The 19,349-nt window shown below is 35.4% G+C and overlaps 1 protein-coding gene and 1 long non-coding RNA gene across 2 annotated transcripts in view; one reads left to right on the forward strand and one right to left on the reverse strand.

Moving 5' to 3' along the window:
• LOC119255855 (uncharacterized) overlaps positions 1–19,349 on the forward strand; it is a 196,694-nt gene that overhangs the window by 44,338 nt on the left and 133,007 nt on the right. The window lies entirely within an intron of this gene.
• The window catches only part of ACVR1C (activin A receptor type 1C), a 70,861-nt gene that overhangs the window by 21,768 nt on the left and 29,744 nt on the right, over positions 1–19,349 (reverse strand). The window lies entirely within an intron of this gene.

The raw sequence follows: 19,349 nt of genomic DNA on the forward strand, positions 1-19,349 counted from the left end.
AGTTGCATCTAGATTTTTTATGTCTTCACAATGGTATTCTACAAATTCTAAGAAAGCCACAAAATAACTTGCAACTTACATAAACATCTACTTAAGCAAGCTTTTAAAAATAATATTCTACTATCAGATACATTCACATGGCTAAATTTCTTTTGCTATAGGTTCATAGCAACTATCAATACAAACATTACAGTGGAAAGCTTACTGACTGTCCTCATTTTAGTAAAGCCCTATTAAGCAGAGCTCTAATCATCACTGTGGCAACTGATGAAGAGGCCAAAGGTCAGCAACCCTGAAAATATAATAATTTCCATAAAGTACACTGTTCTAATGATGGCTACCACTCTCAGGGATGTTTATTATAGATGGGCACTGTTTCTAATTTTGTAAACAAATTTACTGATACAATTCAGTAAGAAAAGATGACTCAGCTAGAAAGGGCCAGCAACACTATCCATAAAGACCTCATGAAACACTGTGCAATTTTTAAAGCAAACATTTATATAACTATCATCTTCTAAGCCAAATGTTGATTGTAATATCTACAGGAGATAAATGAAGAAAAACTGTGGTCTATACCCATTGAATCATGATAGGAGATAGTAGTGCCATTAAGAATACATTTTAATAAGTTACCTCTGATAAGCTATCATTTTTTCTAGCATGTTTTATTTTCTTGATCACAGGAGACACATTATTTGACCATTTTCCATTTTTCAGATTATCTGTGCCAACTGAGATTCATTCTCTATGGAATGAGCAACTCCATGTGGGGATGTGTTAATTCCAAAATTGAGGTCTGGGGGGTGAGTAGTTCACTGCTGATTGAAGCTATTTCACTTTCACTCCCTAGCAAATTAAATAAAGAAAATGGGGGGAAAAAGAGACAAAAATACAGTGACCATATCTGAGGGGAGAAATCATATATTGTCCAAAAATTAACAATGATGTAAGAAAAAAGTACTACATTCAAAAATGTTTTTTAAAAAATACTAGGCCAGAGGGGTGAGGACCCATTCACAAATATCTCCCCTGCATAAGCTCTGCAATACATAAAGCCACAATAACACAGGGAAAGGACATATTAATAAGGCAGGGAGAAAGGAATAATGTCCAAATGAAGTGGAGGATTCTGGAGAGTCATGTGAAAGGCAAAAGACTAGAAGAAGTTAAGGCAAGACCAAAAAAAAAAAAAAAAAAAAAAAACAGAAAGGAAGGAGGGAGGGAAGTTTAAAAAACTGTGAATTTTGCAACTTTCCCTAGAGGCCTGAGTGCAACTGGTGGTGGTGAAAGTCAATGGTCGCCATTCTCCAAATAAAGGTCAAAACTAGTTTAGATGCCTCAGCGTCCCGTGCTGGTCTTTACTACAAATATCAAAAAATGTTAATGTTTATGAGACTTATATAACCTTCAAATTAATGAACTGGTATTTCTTTTTTGTAAAGCTTTTCAAGGTTAATGGTTCCTTCCCCAAAGTTGCTGCAGCAAGTAGATACAGAAATTGAGAGTCCAAATACCCCTGGAGAAGCCACAGACTAACTTAGAATTAAAATCACTACTTTTCATTTTATGAAAGGTTTTTTCAAGATTTTTTTGCAAGATTGACTCCATTAATGTATAAATATCAAGTCTTCAACTGCCTCTCCACTCTTCAAAAAAGGAAAGCATTTCTTTCTCCAGCTGGTGGTCTTGAATTGCTCTCAGGTAATAAACCAACGAGACAGACAGTGTTGTTTGAGATATTTTCTGATGGGTCTGTTTCTGTGCTGGCAAGTGGAAGAAATGCTACAAGGTTACTTGAATGATCGTAGTGATGTTCTGTCCATCCACCTACCCTACACAGGCCTATGACTACAACTAAAGGTGGCTGTTTAGTTCATAGGTTTCTGGGGGAAAATGTTGAAATAATATGTGCATTCAAAAAAAAGAGAGAATAATTTACCTGTAATATATTCAAAGCTATTTCTTTAATTAGCTCCATAGGAATAATTTCTTTTCTAAAAAACAGAATAACAGGCTAAGCAAAGAGAAATATCCCAAATCATGCTGAACCTCCTTTAACCTGCCATTTTATAGCATCCTTAAATGTAGGTAGCATAGTTTCAAACACTTGCTTGATGGTAGTGAAAATAACACTTCTAATTGGTATTTTGTTTTTTTACTGAATTGGTTCAAAGACTGGATCCAAATAGATTGGTTTGTTTAACATTACATTGAGAACAACTCTGTAAGCAGGGATGCCAGAGAAGTGGGGTACAGTCCACATCCTTGTGGAATTTAAAATCTACTCAGGGGTACTTTACCATTTAGGAAACAATTCCAAGCAACTTTGCTAATAAAAATATAGAGAACATTTTACATAAGAGCAAGGGAGATGGAAAATAAGAAAAAAAACCATCATGGAGTTAATTACTTTTACTAGGTTTTTCCCATGCATACAAAAGCCTAGAAGAACCTGAACAGTAAGAGGGATTCACTCACCACTCCCCCCCCACACACACTACAACCAGAAGATGAGGTGTCATGGAAGCCAGGAGAGAATTTCTGGAAGTCAGAAGTCAGATAAGGAGATAAGTGTTCAGCAGCCATATGGGACATGTCCACTGGATCTGTAACAAGGATGTTTTTGGTGACCTCAGAGAGCAGAGTTTCCATGGAATGGCACAACAATCAGAGCAAGATTGTTGTGAATTGATCACTGTATGGAAGACACAATCAGATGAGGACACAGAGAGAAGGTCACAAGCAAATCAGGAAGAATGCATTCTCCAGGATCCAACCATACTGGCATTCTGACCTCAGACTTCCAGCCTCCCCAAAATGTGAGAAGTTGGTGTTGGTTGTTTAAAAAAAGATCATCATCTGGGCCTCCCCGGTGGCACAGCGGTTGAGCGCTGGGTAGCGAAGCTGCCCGCAGCCTCTGCAGCGCCGGTTCGATCCCCGGCTGCTCCCCGGCCACCGGAGGAGGGTCCCGCATGGCGTGCAGACCTCTCCTGCCGCCCGCTGCTCCCCTCAGCAGTGTACTTCGGTCCTTCTGCCTGCTCTGCTCCCCGCTCTGGCTCTGGTGAATCCTCTCACCCTCCCGCGCTTCTGACTGTACCCAGTGCTTGCATAAATAAATAATCAATCAATCAATCAATCAATCTTTAAAACCTAATATATTAAAAAAATCATCATGAAGAATACATTCATGATGAATCAGTCTAATATAAAAGAATATGTAATTGCACTTACATGTGTGAAGTTACACACTTGTGAAGTAGAAAAGGTTTCAGAATCCAAGTCACACAACTGGTTTTACATATCTAATGCAGTTAATTCTGGGCTCAATGATTGCAAATATTCCCTGTACCTCACCTCCAGAGCTTGTCCTAGTCTACTGTTTCTTTGCAGTGATCCCTAGAAATGTCATCAGGAATAATTTATTTAGAAGTTAATTCAGTTACATCTTTCCAATGTCATCTCCTATAGAGAGCAGCAAATAGGTTTCCCTTCTTCACAGAGCAAGAATAATCATGTCAAAGAAATCACTTTTGATCAATATGAATTTCAGATACTGCACCAAGGGTAAAATATTTTCTAAACTAGAGATTGGACTGAATATATTGACAGAGAAACTAACGTGAGAATTATTTCTGCTTTTTAATTAAATCATGAGCTGCTGATGGGCCATTCCATTGTTAAGTGCTCAATCTATCATTAAGCTCAATCTATCATTGACTGCATGCATTGTCTCATTTTGCCTGGTTTCATGACTGTATAGCAGATAGGAGCATCACACATAAAAATATTTCCTGTACAGTTCTCCCTGTGCTGCTGAATTTCTGCAAGTATATGAGGAACACTTGCAGAAACTGCAGATCTTCTTTTGTCTATTAGCATCTGAATGTAAGAATATTTTTATGTTTATGGAAAATAGTAATCCTATATTGAAGAATATAATCTTTGGCCTAAGGCCTATTTGACTCAAGCAAAGGTGAGATTAATAACAATATCAGAAGGGGGATTTGAATCATTTTCACAGTTTTTCTTAATTTTTAGGCATTCAGCAAAGCTTATAGTTTCTTAAAAAGAAGTTACTAATGACTTAAGGGATATTTTAGATTTTTCTGAAGCCAAATATGGGAAAAATAAAAGTTCACAAGAAGTAGCGCCTATGTGTTCTATCTTTTTCCCCAAATCATAGTGTAGAATCTTGTTCTGAGAAGATGACAATATTGATGACAAAGGACAAGTTATGCTATACTGTCCTAAATTTCATACTAGTGCAGATTCTCCCACAGCTAATACAGTCACACAAAGTGGTTTGTTCACTTGGACAAATTTAATGTGAGAGAGTCATATTTTGACCCAATTCACTGTACTATAAATAATAATCACCAAAAAAGGATAACCCAAAATATTTAAACAGGTAATGGTATTTACATGACTGAGAAGGTAATGGCTTATATAACGTAGAATTTGTGATTTAGAATTGGTTATACATTTTGTTTGCAATTTCCTATAACATTTATCAGAGTAATATTTCATAATTGAAATCATTGCACTTTTTTCTTGAGACAAGTGCTTCCTATATTCAACTTTCAGAGTACAGGTTTGACTTTTTTATGCTTATATTTTTACACCACTTTTCCAAAATATAAAAATCATAGCATCTTTCTGTTTATGGGTGGGGGGAACCCTGTCTGGCACACCTGTCAGCTGTTCACTGAATCCTCAGAGAATGAGGTATAAATGGATTTGTTCATGTGATGTCAGAACAATTCCACAAGGGGTCCCATGAGAAATAATTTCTCGGCATGTCTCCGTCACCTTACACCGACTAGAGTGATGAATTTATGTTTAAAATGGAAAACCTTAAGAAAGTTAGGAAACAATAGTTTTTGTTAAGGGAATGAAGATAACAAAACTTTTAAGCCCCTAAAGAATACTTACCATCTGAGTCTGTAAGTTTTATAATTATAGCATGCTTAAGATTATTATTTTTGATAAATTGAATTCTAATGTTTTGGCAGTTTATCATCCTTCATATGTAATCCTCCAGTTTGATTTAAAGTCTAATTTAGACATGTTCTTAATCAATAGGCATTCTTCACTTACCCTAACTGACATAAATAATCAATTTTCCTTTTTATCTTTATACAATTGAGAACAGACTAGGGAGGAAATTGTTCTGAGGTTCATAAAGGACCCAAATTTTAATGTTGTGCATCTTTATTGAAACCAATTATTTGAATTATAAAAAATTGCATTATTAAAATCATGTATTGAAACATGAAAGGAAAGATCAGAAATTATTACAATGCTTACCCTGGAAAGCACTGTATGCTTTGGTAGCAAAATGGGAACAAAGATGCCTGGAAGTTGAATGATTTTGCTGAATAGTCTATTTCCATATGAAGGGTGGTAATTAGTGCATGCATGAACCAAACAATTCCTATCAAAATTAGCCCTAGAAATATCTAGCTTCTCTTACTCAGGTTTCCTGACCTTGCCCTGGATGGATTTACTTGGGGAACTTTAGATGATATTTGATATCACACACTATTTCTCTGAGCGTGTCCCTGATGTCATCATTGATGACATCATTTCTGTTACAACCCAAAATATGGTCCAGTCATGAAAGAATCAAACAGCAAAGTTTAATTCCTTTGCAAAGTAGAAGACTTTAAAAAAAAATACTGGGCCTCCTTGGTGGTGCAATGGGTTAAGTCTCAGCACTATGAAGCTCTCAGCAGCCACTGCAGCACCGAGTTCGAGTTCGATCCCTGGCCAGGGAACTAACCCACATGGCAAACCTCTCTTGCCTCACCCTCTGCACCCCTCAGCAGAGTATTTCAGTCAATCTGCCTGTTCTGCTCCCTACTCTGTCTCTGGTGAATCCTCTCACTTCCTGCACCTCTGACCTACACTCCAGCTCTTTTATGCATAACTAAATAAATCTTTTAAAAAATTATAAAATAAAAATTGAAAAAACAGTAAAGGAGAAACATCAGACATAACATTATATTAAACAGGTAATCCAACTGTACTAGAGAAGAAGATAATAAACTATTGCTACTGGGAACTCTAGGCCAATGAATATAACCTGAATACACATTGAATGAATGAGTGAATGAGTGAATACACATTGAATGAACGAATGAGTGAATGAGTCAATGACTAGGAAAAGCACTTCCTAATAAGGAAGAGTCAGAAATTTCATCTTCAGTCAACTGACAAGAGGGTGGCCTCAAGGTTGCCAAATCTTCCTATTTTTCAAGATAAGCCAGATTTTGGGTCTTTAAAATTAAGAACCATTTTTTCCTATTTATTTCTATATATGTATTTTACATCATTGTTCATTTTTGGACATTTTGCTTTCTCCTCTCAAGTGTAGTTGCCATAAAATTCCCACCACCAAATCACCTGTGAACCATCACCATAATCTTTTGTGCTATTCCCACCCGTTTTAATCCCTCTTCCTCCCCATCTCCTGAAGAATGTCTCTGATTTATAGTTGCCAGCTAGTTGTCTTTTTTTTTCTGATCCCTTATTTGGTTTCCCTATATTCCTCCTATAAGTGAAACCATATGATATTTTTCTTCTTCCTTCTGACTTATTTCACTGAGCATTATCCTTTCCAGCTCCATCCATGTTGCTGTGAATAGCATGAGTTTATCTTTTTTGATTGCTGTGTAGTATTGCATTGTGTATATGTACCACATCTTCTTGATCCAGTCATCTAGTTTTGGACATTTAGGTTGTTTCCATATCTTAGCTACTGTAAATAGTGCTGCAGTAAATATAGGAGTGCAGATTTCCTATTGAATTAATGTTCTTGTGTCCTTCGGGTAGATTCCTAAGAGGGGAATTGGTAGCTTCATTTTTAGAAATTTGAGGAGCCTCCACACAACTTTCCAGAGTGCTTGGACCAGTTTGCTTAATTTTTTTTTTTTAAAGATTTATTTATTTATTTGTTTATTTGTTTATACATACAAGCACTGGGTACAGTCAGAAGCGCGGGAGGGTGAGAGAATTCACCAGAGCCAGAGCGGGGAGCAGAGCAGGCAGAAGGACCGAAGTACACTGCTGAGGGGAGCAGCCGGCGGCAGGAGAGATCTGCGCGCCATGCGGGACCCTCCTCTGGTGGCCGGGGAGCAGCCGGGGATTGAACCGGCGCTAGAGGCTGCGGGCAGCTTCGCAACCCAGCGCTCAACCGCTGCGCCACTGGGGAGGCCCAGTTTGCTTAATTTTTAACATTATTAAGAAATTATTTTCTTTTCTAGAAATTGTATAGATCAAATAATATTTGTCTATGGGTCAGGTATAGGTCTGGATGACTTGGTTTTTTTTTAAAGATTTATTTACTTATGCATACAAGAACTGGGGTACAGGACAGAGGGGTGAGAGGGTTCACCAGAGACAGAGTGGGGAACAGAACAGGCGGACTGGCCAAAGTACACTGCTGAGGGGAGCAGTGGGAGAGACAAGAGAGGTATACTGTGCCATGTGGGTTGCTCCCTGGCTGGCCGGCAATCAAACTCATGCTGCAGTGGCTGTGGACAGCCCCAGAAGTTGCATCTTAACCCCTTGACCACCAGGGAGGCCCTGGATGACATTTTGGTACTGTCAGAGTAATTAGAATTGGGTTAGCTACAATTAACAGAATGTCACCTAGAAGTTTGCTTTTCTCTTTCACTTAAAATAAATTTGAAGATGGGTACCCAAACTTAGCAGGGTGACTCCATAAAGTCTTTGGTAAGGCTGCTTTCTGTTCCCTTGTTGCTCCTCCTGTGGTGTGTCATGCAACCATCATCCTCATGGTTCAGTGCATCTGAACCAGTTAGTATCTCTCATGCTAACTGGTTTGAAGGCCACTCCCTTCACCCTCCTTTCTGGTTCAGTTCTACAATGGCATAAAAAGGAGCTTTCAGAAGTAACTTAGAAGTGACAAATAGGCATATTACAAAGCATAAAGCATAACAGTATCTTTACCCTCCTCCTAGACGAAACAAGTTCCTTAGAAAATTTTAACTCCATTAGCCCTTCTCCTGACATATATAATGCATTTTTATATTAAATAATCATTTTATCTCTTTTTAAAATTCAGCAAGACTTTATTATAAATTAATGTTCTTTAGAATTGGTCAAATATTTATCACTTTCCTTTTTTTTCTTTCTCTCTTGCATATAAACACTTTAGGATTGCTTTCTTTCTGCCTGAATTAAATCCTTTAGAATCCCCTTTATTGAGGTACATACTAAAACACAGTATATGTTTTATGGATATAGGTTCATCTCTACAAATATAAATAATTACACCACATCTACTAGCAAAACATCAGTAATAGTCCCCCGTAGTCCTTTGAGGCCACTCCCTTCACCCTCCCTTTCTGGTTGTCTCAGTTCTACAATCAGATTTCTAGAGTTTGTTTTGGTTTGTTTAGGTCTGCTCATTTGCTTTGTTTTTCATAGTCCAATATGACTGAGATCATCCTGTCTTTGTCTTTCCCCTTCCAACTCATTTCACTTAACATAATCCCTTCCAATGCCAAAATTCATGTTGTTGCAAATGGCAGGATTTCATCTTTTTTTAAAAATTTTTTAAAGATTATTTATCATCAGTGTAAAAAAATAATAACAGTACAAAACACAATTAAGCAAAAACAGACAATTATAAATTAGAGACATCCTACAGGGGAGGAGGAGGGAGAGGGATCAAAGGGAGAGAGGGAGGAGCACAGGGGACTGTGGTGATGGTGCATGGGTGCCTTGGGGATGGAAATTCTATGGGGACTCAATCTGAGGGGGTGGGGGGAAGCAAATATTGTTTAAAAATAAAAAAATTTAAAAAAGAGTTATAAAAAAGATAAAAAAATTAAAGTTCTCTGCTAGATAAATCTAAAAAAATATTTATTTATTTATTTATGCATACAAGAACTGGGATACAGGCCAGAGATGCAGGGGGAGGTGAGAGGATCCACCAGAGACAGAGTGGGGAACAGAACAGGTAGAGTGATTGAAATACACTGCTGAGGGGAGCAGCAGGTGAGACAGGAGAGGTCTGCTGTACCATATGGGTTGCTCCCTGGCCGGCCAGCAATCGAATTCATGCTGCAGAGGCTGTGGAATGCTTCATAGTGCAGCGCTTAACCCCTTGTGCCACCAGGGAGGCCCACATCTTTTTTTTTTTTTAAATAGCTGAGAAGTATTCAATTGTGCGTATCTTCTATATCCATTCAACTGTTGTTGGACACTGGTCTATAGCTTGGCTATTGCAAATAGTGCTGCAGTGAACATGGGGATACATATAGTGGTTTTGTACTATTAGGATAGATACTTAGGAGAGAGGAGTTGCTGGAGCATAGGGTAGTCTACGTTTAATGTTTGAGAACCCTCCATATTGTTTTCTGTAGAGGCTGGACTAGTCTGCAATACCACTAATAGTGAATGGGGGTTCCTTTTTCTCTAAACCCTTGCCAACAACTGTTGCTTCTGACAACAGTTTACTGTTGTCTTACTGACACATGCCAATCTCCCAGCTGTGAGGTGGTATCTCATTGTGATTTTTGACTTCCATTTCCCTGAGGATAAATGATGGTGAGCATTTTTGTCATGTGCCTTTTTGCCATCTATATATCTTATTTGGAGAATAAGTCTATTTAGCTCTTTTTTGATTTGTTCTTTTGTTGAGTTGTATGTGATCTCTGTAGATTTGGATATTAGCACCTTGACATGTGGGATATACAAATATTTTCTTCCATTCAATAGGGTGTCTTTTTGTCTTACCAATCTTTTCTTTTACTGTATAGAAGCTTTTTAGTTTGATGTAGTACTATTTATTTTGATTTTGGTTTTCCTTGCCATTGTTGCGTTCCCAAAGACATCCCCGAAGCCAATGTCATTGAGTACTCTGCCTCTGTTTCCTTCTATAACTTTTATGGTTTCAGGTCTTAAATTCAAGTCTTTGATTCATTTTGAGTTAATTTTCATGTGTGGTGTAAAATAACGGTCTAGTTTCATTCTTTTGCGTGTGGCTGTCCAATTTTCCTAACACCATTCATTGAAGAGACTTTCCTTTCTCCATTGTATGTTCTTGGCTCCTTTGTCATAATTTAACTGTCCATGGAAGTGTGCGTTTATTTCTGGACTCTTAATTCTATTCAATTGATCTGTGTGTCTGTTTTTTGTCCAACAGCATACTGTTTTGATTATTATTGCTATATAGTATAATTTGAAGTCTGGTAGCATAACACCTTTATTCTTCTATTTTCTCAGAATTGCTTTGGCTAGTCCAGTCTTTTGTGATTCCATACTAATTTTGAATAATGTCTGTTCTAGTTTTAAAGAATCTTTTTCTTATCCTCATTCTTCAAATATATTTTTTCTATGTATAGAATTCTGCTACCAGTTCTTTTCTATTACAATACTAAAGATACAATTCCACTTTCTCTCTTTTAACTTTTTGCTATAAAAAAGACAATGTCAGTTCTTCTGTAACTTTGTGCTTAATTTACCTTTTCTATTTGTCAACTTTAGGATTTCCCTTTGTCTTTGGTGTTCTGTAGTATTATTATGCTGTATCAAGATTTGCAATTATTTTTATTTTTATATTAATTGAAAATCTTGGTTTTGTAGATTGGTGTACATCAATTAAGGGAAATTCTAAACTCTTATCTCAGCAAGTACTACTTTTGCCCAGTTCTGTCTGTCTTCTCCTTATGGACCACTGTGTATAAGCACATGGCAGACTTTCTTAGGTTTTTCTCTATTTGTCATTATCCCTTGCATATTTCCTGTTTTGTGTTCTATATATTATTGAATACAAATTAATTTCTTCTGATGTGTATTTCGGATCCCTAATTGTCCCTTCAGTTGTAATATATAATTGTTGTTATGTTTTTAATTTTTTAGTGTATTGTTGAGAACGCTCCATACTGTTTTCCATTATTTTTAATTTTTTATTGTAGTTTTAATTTTTAAAAGTTCTCTTATTGTTGAAAATCTGCTAGGTCATTTTTTTTAACAATTTTATTACCAAATATTTTTCAAGTTTGTGTTTTGTTTCCTTAAATTTAGAAGAATATTTTTCTATAATGTCTGATAATTCTAATATATGAAATCTTTATGATTTGTATCTGATCTGTATTCTTTCCTGCTTGTTCATGCTATCACAAATCCCTGTGTGTTTGGGTACTTATCCTTCACTATGTGCTGTTCATGTCCTTGTGAAAGTGTTTGTTATGTTCTTTGAGGCCTCACATTAAAGTGCCTTCCTCTAGAGAATTTGTACCTTCTGGCAGGCAGCTGGTGGCATTCATAGTCTGGTTCTATCTTAAAGAAAATTTTTCCTCTGGAGAGTTGCTGTAATACTCAGGAGGTAGAAATCAGGGAAAATTTAGGGAGATCAGACTGAAAATTTATGTAAAGGCTATGTTCATAGTCTCTCAGGAATAAGATTTTTTGTTTGTTCTCAGGTTGTTTATTTTTTTTTTTTTCTGCTCTGCTTAACAGTAAGTGCCAGCCTCCTACATGGGGTTAGAAGAAGATGACTTATATGTAATTTAAACAGTAATAAGGAAAGAGACTTTTGATAGCTCTGGTGAACATGGAGATTCTATTATATGACCCACTTTTTCTTGAGGGTTCCTTAAAACTTGAGATTCCTAATAACAAAAGCAAAAATTCTCCTTAGTAGAGAAAGGAGACACACATGAGGGAAATGATATCAGATAAAACTATCATGAAATTAGATAGAAACATCTTAATAAAGGTACCCATGGATTCATATAATAAAAAATCTGGAGTAGATTGATGACATTATAGATTGATAACATTGTTGAATTTACATTCTTTGTTAACAAAGAGAACCAACCTACTTCTAGATTTCTTGTCATGTTGATAACTTCCTTATTAAGATAGTATTATCTCATTTTCTGATATTTTTAATTGAAAACATCCTGACTAATACCTAACTCTTTTAGCTTTTGCTAATAATCTAATTGGTGGAAAAAGTGGTATATGTTGTTTTAATTTGACTCTCCCCAACTATTAATGATATTGAGTATCTTTTCAGTGATTGACCACTTTGAATATTCTCATCTTCAAAAGTTCTGTTTGTATATTTTGCCCAATTTTTTCATTTGTCCTCAACCCTTTCTTTCTTTCTACCTTCTGTGATACACACAAACCATGCATCCTCCCCCCCACACACACACACACTCTCTCACACTCTGTATCTTTTAGCTGCCTTTTTCCAACCAAATATGTTACAGATATTTCTACCCATATTTAATTTATCTTTTGGTCTTCTTTACGTTATTTTTGTTACTCATATTTATTTTAGTTTGCATGTAGTCAATATCTGTCTTTTCCTTCTATAACAGTTGGAATTCCTATCTTATTTAAGAACAGCTTCCATACTATAAAGTCATAAAAATCTTTATTTCTAAAATTTCCCCTGACATTTAAATTGTTTTATATTTCACAATTAGATATTTAATCAAGCTGTAATTTATTTTTGTATATGGTATGACACTGTGGTACAGCCCTGTTTTCTTCCAGATGGATAGATAATTATGCCAGCATCATTTCAAAAATAAACTATCCTGGAATTTCCATTTCTGCCAAGTTATACTGTAGATGTCCACAGAAGCCCTTCTTGGTATAGTGCACACAAAAAAACTGAATAAAATATAAATGAAAAACTTATTTTTCTATTATATGATAAAGCTGGTGGGAAGATAAATGAATTACTCAGCAGCAAAAAATCAAATGTAAATCTATAAAGGGTTCTTGAGTGCTGGGGCTGCCATTTATCCTGGAGGCATTTGCTGGTTATTGGCTGTTAAGGACTTGGTTTGACAGACTTTATCACAAGGTCATAGGATAAAAAATGGTTCCTGAAATAGTGAAAGGTCAGATCAGGCAACCATGTTGTGTAAATCAGATGATGGAGACTATCATTGTCTTGGAAATAAATAAAATAAAAAGAGTTCTGAGAGAAGACAAGTTGTATACTTGTCTATTTGTCTGTCTCAATCTTGATTTTGGGTAGAGTAGAAAAAGAAAAATATTCTCTGCCTAAGTTTCTCACTACAAAGGTATATCCATATCTACAAACTTAGAGACAGAGTTCATGCAGGTGTTGGCCAAAATCAGTCTCAGCAAAACACCAAAATAGTTTCAGTTGATAGTCCCTGATACCTGACAGAAGTAAATCTGTGGAGGAATATATTTTAATTACAGATTTCAAAAGTTTTCTCCATCTATGGTTCCAAAACATTAGATAACAATCAAAACTCACAAAACAAAATAAGTAGCCACCATGAATATGAATCAGCAGAATCAGAATAGCATATTTAAGCTCACAGAACAAGTAGATATTAAAATTATCAAAGATTTTTAAAGTATGGGACAAGTTTAAGAAGTGAAGAATAAAGACAAAAGGCCCAACTTACACCAAATAAATGAAGAAACTGCAAATTTAGGATAACTTATTTAGAGGGATCACAGACAGAATTCATTGTGGGGATACATACTCAAAACATCTTCCAGTGTGAGAGCTTTTTCATCTTTTATTTGTTTGCTTACCCTACCTGAATTTCTCCCCAGCCCCCAGCAGTACATAACTAAATTTTGTGTATCAGTCTTTCATTTATCAAAGGGAAATATTGAAGAGTTAAGAATATATTATTTACCATTTTTTACTTTAAACAACACAGATTTATTACTTATTATCTTGAATTTATAAGTTTGACACAGGTTCCAGTGAACTAAAATTAAGATGTTTATAGAGCTACATTCCTTTCTGGAATGTAGGGGAAAATACACTTACTTGATTTTTTCCAGTCTGTACAGCCTACCTGAGGTCCTTGGCTCATGCCTGCCCTCTGCACTGTTTTGAAAGCAAAGGGCAGGTCAAATCTTTAACACATTTCTCTTCTCTGACCCTGTGTTCATCCTCACACCTTCTTTTTTGACTGCTTGTCTGCCTCCCTCTTCCTTCTTATTATTACTTTTTCTTTTTTTTTTTTATAGAGGCATGTTTTTATTTATTTATTTGTTTGTTTGTTTCATTTATACATGCACTGGGTACAGTCAGAAGCGCGGGAGGGTGAGAGGATTCACCAGAGCCAGAGCGGGGAGCAGAGCAGGCAGAAGGACCGAAGTACACTGCTGAGGGGAGCAGCGGGTGCCAGGAGAGGTCTGCGCACCATGTGGGACCCTCCTCCGGTGACCGGGGAGCAGCCGGGGATCGAACCAGCGCCGCAGAGGCCGCAGGCAGCTTCGCAACCCAGCGCTCAACCACTGCGCCACGGGGGAGGCCCTATTACTTATTTTTATTATTACTTTTTTTCCTTTCTAATACCTGGGCCTATATATAATTTTTAAATTCTCATTTTCCATATGATTTTTTCCCACCAAGTAGTTTCTCTCCTAATCTCAGAAAAAGCTGAGTATGGACAATCTGCATCACATACTATGCAGGAAACTTAGTGAAGCCTGAGTGTATCAGATCAAAAGTCACTCTTGTCAGAGCAACAAAAGGAGCATCCAGAAAAGTAGGCAGATATTTTTTGTAGTTAAAGATAACTATTCCTGGGCCTCCCCGGTGGTGCAGCGGTTGAGCGCTGGGTTGCGAGGCTGCCCACAGCCTCTGCAGTGCTGGTTCGATCCCCAGCTGCTCCCCGGCCACCAGAGGAGGGTCCCACATGGCGCGCAGACCTCTCCTGGCACCCGCTGCTCCCCTCAGCAGTGTACTTCGGTCCTTCTGCCTGCTCTGCTCCCTGCTTTGGCTCTGGTGAATTCTCTCACCCTCCCGCACTTCTGTCTGTACCCAGTGCTTGTATCAATCAATAAATAAATCTTTAAAAAAAAAAGATAGCTATTCCTGTGGTCTTAAAAAAAAAAGGGAAAAGAAATTAGACAAGATGTACTGCACAAAGTATACAAATATATTTCTCTTGTTAAACTTCTTTATCATCTATAATCTTTAAATATTCATTACTACACTGTTTTGTGAAAATAACATATTTGCCATTAGCAGAGACATGAACTCAAATTATTAGTCAAAAATGACTTTGGAAATGGTTGTTGTCTTTTAAAGTTTTGCATAGAAAACTTATTTGTGGTAACAGTTAAACCTGAAAGGTCACTCCAGTGTCCTCAAAGCTATCTACACTTCATTCAGTAAGGGAAGGGAATAAGCTTCCTAATGTATATTTCTACTAAAGCATAAAATTACTTCTGTCCCCCAAAATTAACTCCTATAAATTAAACCCACATGTAATGTCAGAGAAGAAACTATTTTTTAAGGGTAAGTGATTGAATTTAGTGTAATTTAAACCAAGTATTGCTTATAGTAATCTGAATGGACTTAAATCTAATCCAATTTTGTATTAAAAATGAACAGGTAAAAAGGTTTCTATAAAAGGAAAATATTTGAAATTAAAATAGTAACTAGAGTCTTAATAGATTTTTGTACTAGTGAATTAAAATAATAAATCTCCTTGTTCCATTTAAAATTGCCGCAATTTAAATACCAACTGAAGAGGTGTTTCTGAAATTGTAAACATAACTTATTGGTGGGATCTGACCAGCATTTCCACTTAATGAAAGAGCAAAGAGTACCCATCACATTTATGGGTAAGATTATTTTGCAAAAGACTTGTTACTATTATGTGTGCATGTGGGCTGGGGAAATTCATGTTAAATTCCTTTCTTTCTGTGTGTCACAATGGAAACCTGTAGGAAAACCACTAGCTTAAGGCTTTAGGAATTACAGTCATCTCTTAAAAGGGTTTTTAGGAGAATAAGATTGAATGCCTATGGTTTTCTAATTACTAAATTACCAGGGCTCCAGTAGGGTGAGGAGCATTGAGAAAAAAGTCACAAACTCTGTTTGAAATAGGAATTTCATCGCAAAGGAACAAAATAAGAGCCCCGTCTTTACAAACAGGATCTAACAACACAAGAGGACCAGCTGAAACATGACAAAACTGGGTTACTGCATCTACATTGAGTCAGCTGAAATGGCCCCACAGTAGGAGTGATTAGAGCCAAAGAGGCAAGAATCCACTTGGCTTTCAGCTTGAACCACAAAGGGAAGTCCTAGATTTTCTCCAAACTTTCTTGTCACCTCCCAGCCTCAACCTTTTCTTCTGCTTCGCCGATGAGTGGGATGCAGAGTAATAAGTGCTATGAAAATATCACATGTCTACTTTTCAGAGTGCTTTTGTATGTTTCATAAATATATACATATATATGATCACATTTGAAATTAACAAATCTCTATTAGAGAAAGCAGGAGATATCAATCACACTCACTGATGACACAGAAACAGCAGAGTTCTTGGCACTGACTGTGTTATTGCTCATCCTGAATTTTTCCAACTCCTCTCCAAACAGCTTCTGTTCCCAATACAGCTAATAACCATTTAGTGATATCTCACAGAGAGAACAACCTGCCACAAAATGACTGCAAGTCCAATCCTATTCAATGGAATGCCTAATAATACAATCCTATTCAATGGAATGTCTGATAATACAATGTCATGAAAAGAAAGAAAACCTAGTTTAGATAAAGAAATTTGAATTCAATTAAATACCACCTGACATTATTGTGGACATAATGTAGACATTAATAGACTGATGAAGAAAAACTATATGATAATCTTTATAAATTCATGAAGTACTTGAAATTTAATATGCCTTTATCATTTTTATAAAAAATAACTTCTCCCAAATTAGGACTAAGAAAATTTTCTCAACTGATAATAAGAATCTAAAAAAACCTGCAGTTATCTTAATGATAAAAGTGAGTGCTTTTCTCCAAGGATCTTCACTCCCAATCACCAGCATATTGGCAGTCTTAGCCAACACAAAAAGGCAAGAAAAAGAAGTAAAATATATACAGATCAGAATATGAATCATAAAATTGTCTATACTCACTGATAAAATGTCTGTGCATAAAGAAATGTTAGAGAATCTTTTAAAAAGCCACTAGAACTAATATCAGCTATTTTGGCAAGCATGTAGTGTGTAATGTCAATATACAAAATTAATTTTATTTTCATAGCAGTTAACATTTAGAAATTGAGATATTAAAAATACCATTCACAATAGCATTCAAAACATTACATACTGAGAGATAAATTCATTTGAATTACTTATAACATCTATTCTCTGATAACTATAAAATACCACCAAGAGTAACTATGGACAACTAAATTAATGGAAAAACATACTATGTTCATGGATCAAAAGATTTAATATAGGTATTCTCGCTAAATAATCTGCATATTCATAAGCTCAATCTAATAAAAAATCTGCCTATTTGTAAAAATTATCAAGCTAGTTCTAAAATTTAAATAGATATGCAAAGGACAGAACAATCAGATTAATTTTGAAAAAGAACAATGTTGAGGAGATCACACAACCTGATTTTAATACTTACTGTAAAGTTACAAAAATGAAGAAAGTTTAAGAGAGTCCTACGTATGGATTCATAGAACACTTGAAAAGAGACAAGAAATACACCCATATATATATATGGTTACTTTATTTAAAATAAAAGTTTCAAAGTAATGGAAAAGATAGATTTTCCAGCAGATGATGTTAGAACAACTTCATAGCCATATGGACAAAATGAAACTATCTGAATGTCCCATTAAAACAAATATTAAGTTGAATCTGACTATAGATCTCAATATAAAGGCTGAAATGCTAAATTTTCTAAAAGATAAGGTAAAAGAAAATATTTATGACCTTTGGAGAAAGACATCTCAGTCAGGATATGAAATGACACATAATAATATTTTAAAAAACTAAATAGACTTCATCTAACTTTAATCTTTTACAAAGAACACCTTCAAGAAAACAAATGACTGCCTATAGAGTGGGAGAAAATAGTCATAATATACATATCTGGTAAAGGACTTGTATTCAGAATATATAAAGAACTCTTAAATTCAACTATAAAAAGATAACCCAATTTTTTTTAACATGCAAGTGATTTGACATTTTATAAAGGAAGATACACAAATGTCCAATGTGCACATGAAAAATAATTGAACATCATTAGTTGTCAGAAAAATGCAAATGAAAACCACAATGAAATGCCACTACATAATTACTTGAATGGATTAAAGTTAAATAGAGTGATTATACCAAGTGTTCACAAAAATATGGGCCAACTGGAACTATCATACATTTCTGTTGAGGTTGTGAAATGATACAAGCAATTTGAAAACTACTTGGGAGATTATACTTTTAAGATAAATATACACTTATAACCCTGAAATTCTACTCTTATTTCCTTAATAGAAAATAAAACATGTATCCAAAGACTTATGCAGAAATATTCATAGCAGCTTTGTTAATAATGCCCCCCCCCAACCAATTGAAACATCCTGAATACCCTTTAGTAAGTGAATGGGTAAAAAACAAAAAGCCAAAATAAAAACAAAATAAATCATAGTACATCCACACAATAGGAAATTACCCAGCAGTAAAAAAGAAACAAACTATGAATATACCCAACAAGAATAAATCTTAAGAAATGTATTGAGTGAAAGAAGACAAATGTGAAATAACATCTTCCATAAGATTCCTTTTATGTGAAACTCTAGAAAAAATAAATCTAATCTACTATAATAGAAAACAGGCCCTTGTGAAAGTGGGTATTAACTGAGAACATTTGAGGTAATAGAAATGAGATGGTGGCTACATTGGTGTATGTAAAAATTCATCACATTGTTTCCATAACATGTGTACATTACATTATATGTACATTATACCTCAATAAAATTGATTTTTTACAAAACGACTGCTTCCAAACTGGACTTGAGGGTGAAACAATGGCTTCTCAGTAATTTAAGCAGAGCTTATGGTAGAACTTATATTCTAGCTGTACTAAATTCCTTTTCTGATTATATATCAAAAAGCCTCTTATTTTATACTAGTATGTCTTTAATACCTTTTTCTTTGCTCTTTAAACAAAAGGAATATTCAAAATACTGAACTGGAATGCAGGTATATTTGTTTATCCACATATTCTTTTACTTACAGCAGACTGGTTTTTCATTTGTAATAGTGAAGTCAAGTTTCTAAATAAATGTTCTTCAGTTAAAAAAAAAGTGAGATAAAGGAACAGTAAACTTATCTTTTTAAATATTAGATTCAATATACTATAGTGGAATATTGATATGGTGATATATATAAACCTAAAATTGGATAACCATAACTTAAAATGTTAATTTGTAAGGAAGATTATATATTTGTATGCAGACATTAACATTATCTACAAACATTGAATTATTGCTATATGAATAAATGTTGAAGAAAATTCACTGACATTTTCATTT

Source organism: Talpa occidentalis, unplaced genomic scaffold (assembly GCF_014898055.3).
Source record: "Talpa occidentalis isolate TD23 unplaced genomic scaffold, MPIMG_talOcc4v2.1 talOcc4.3, whole genome shotgun sequence".
Classification (NCBI taxonomy): domain Eukaryota; kingdom Metazoa; phylum Chordata; class Mammalia; order Eulipotyphla; family Talpidae; genus Talpa; species Talpa occidentalis.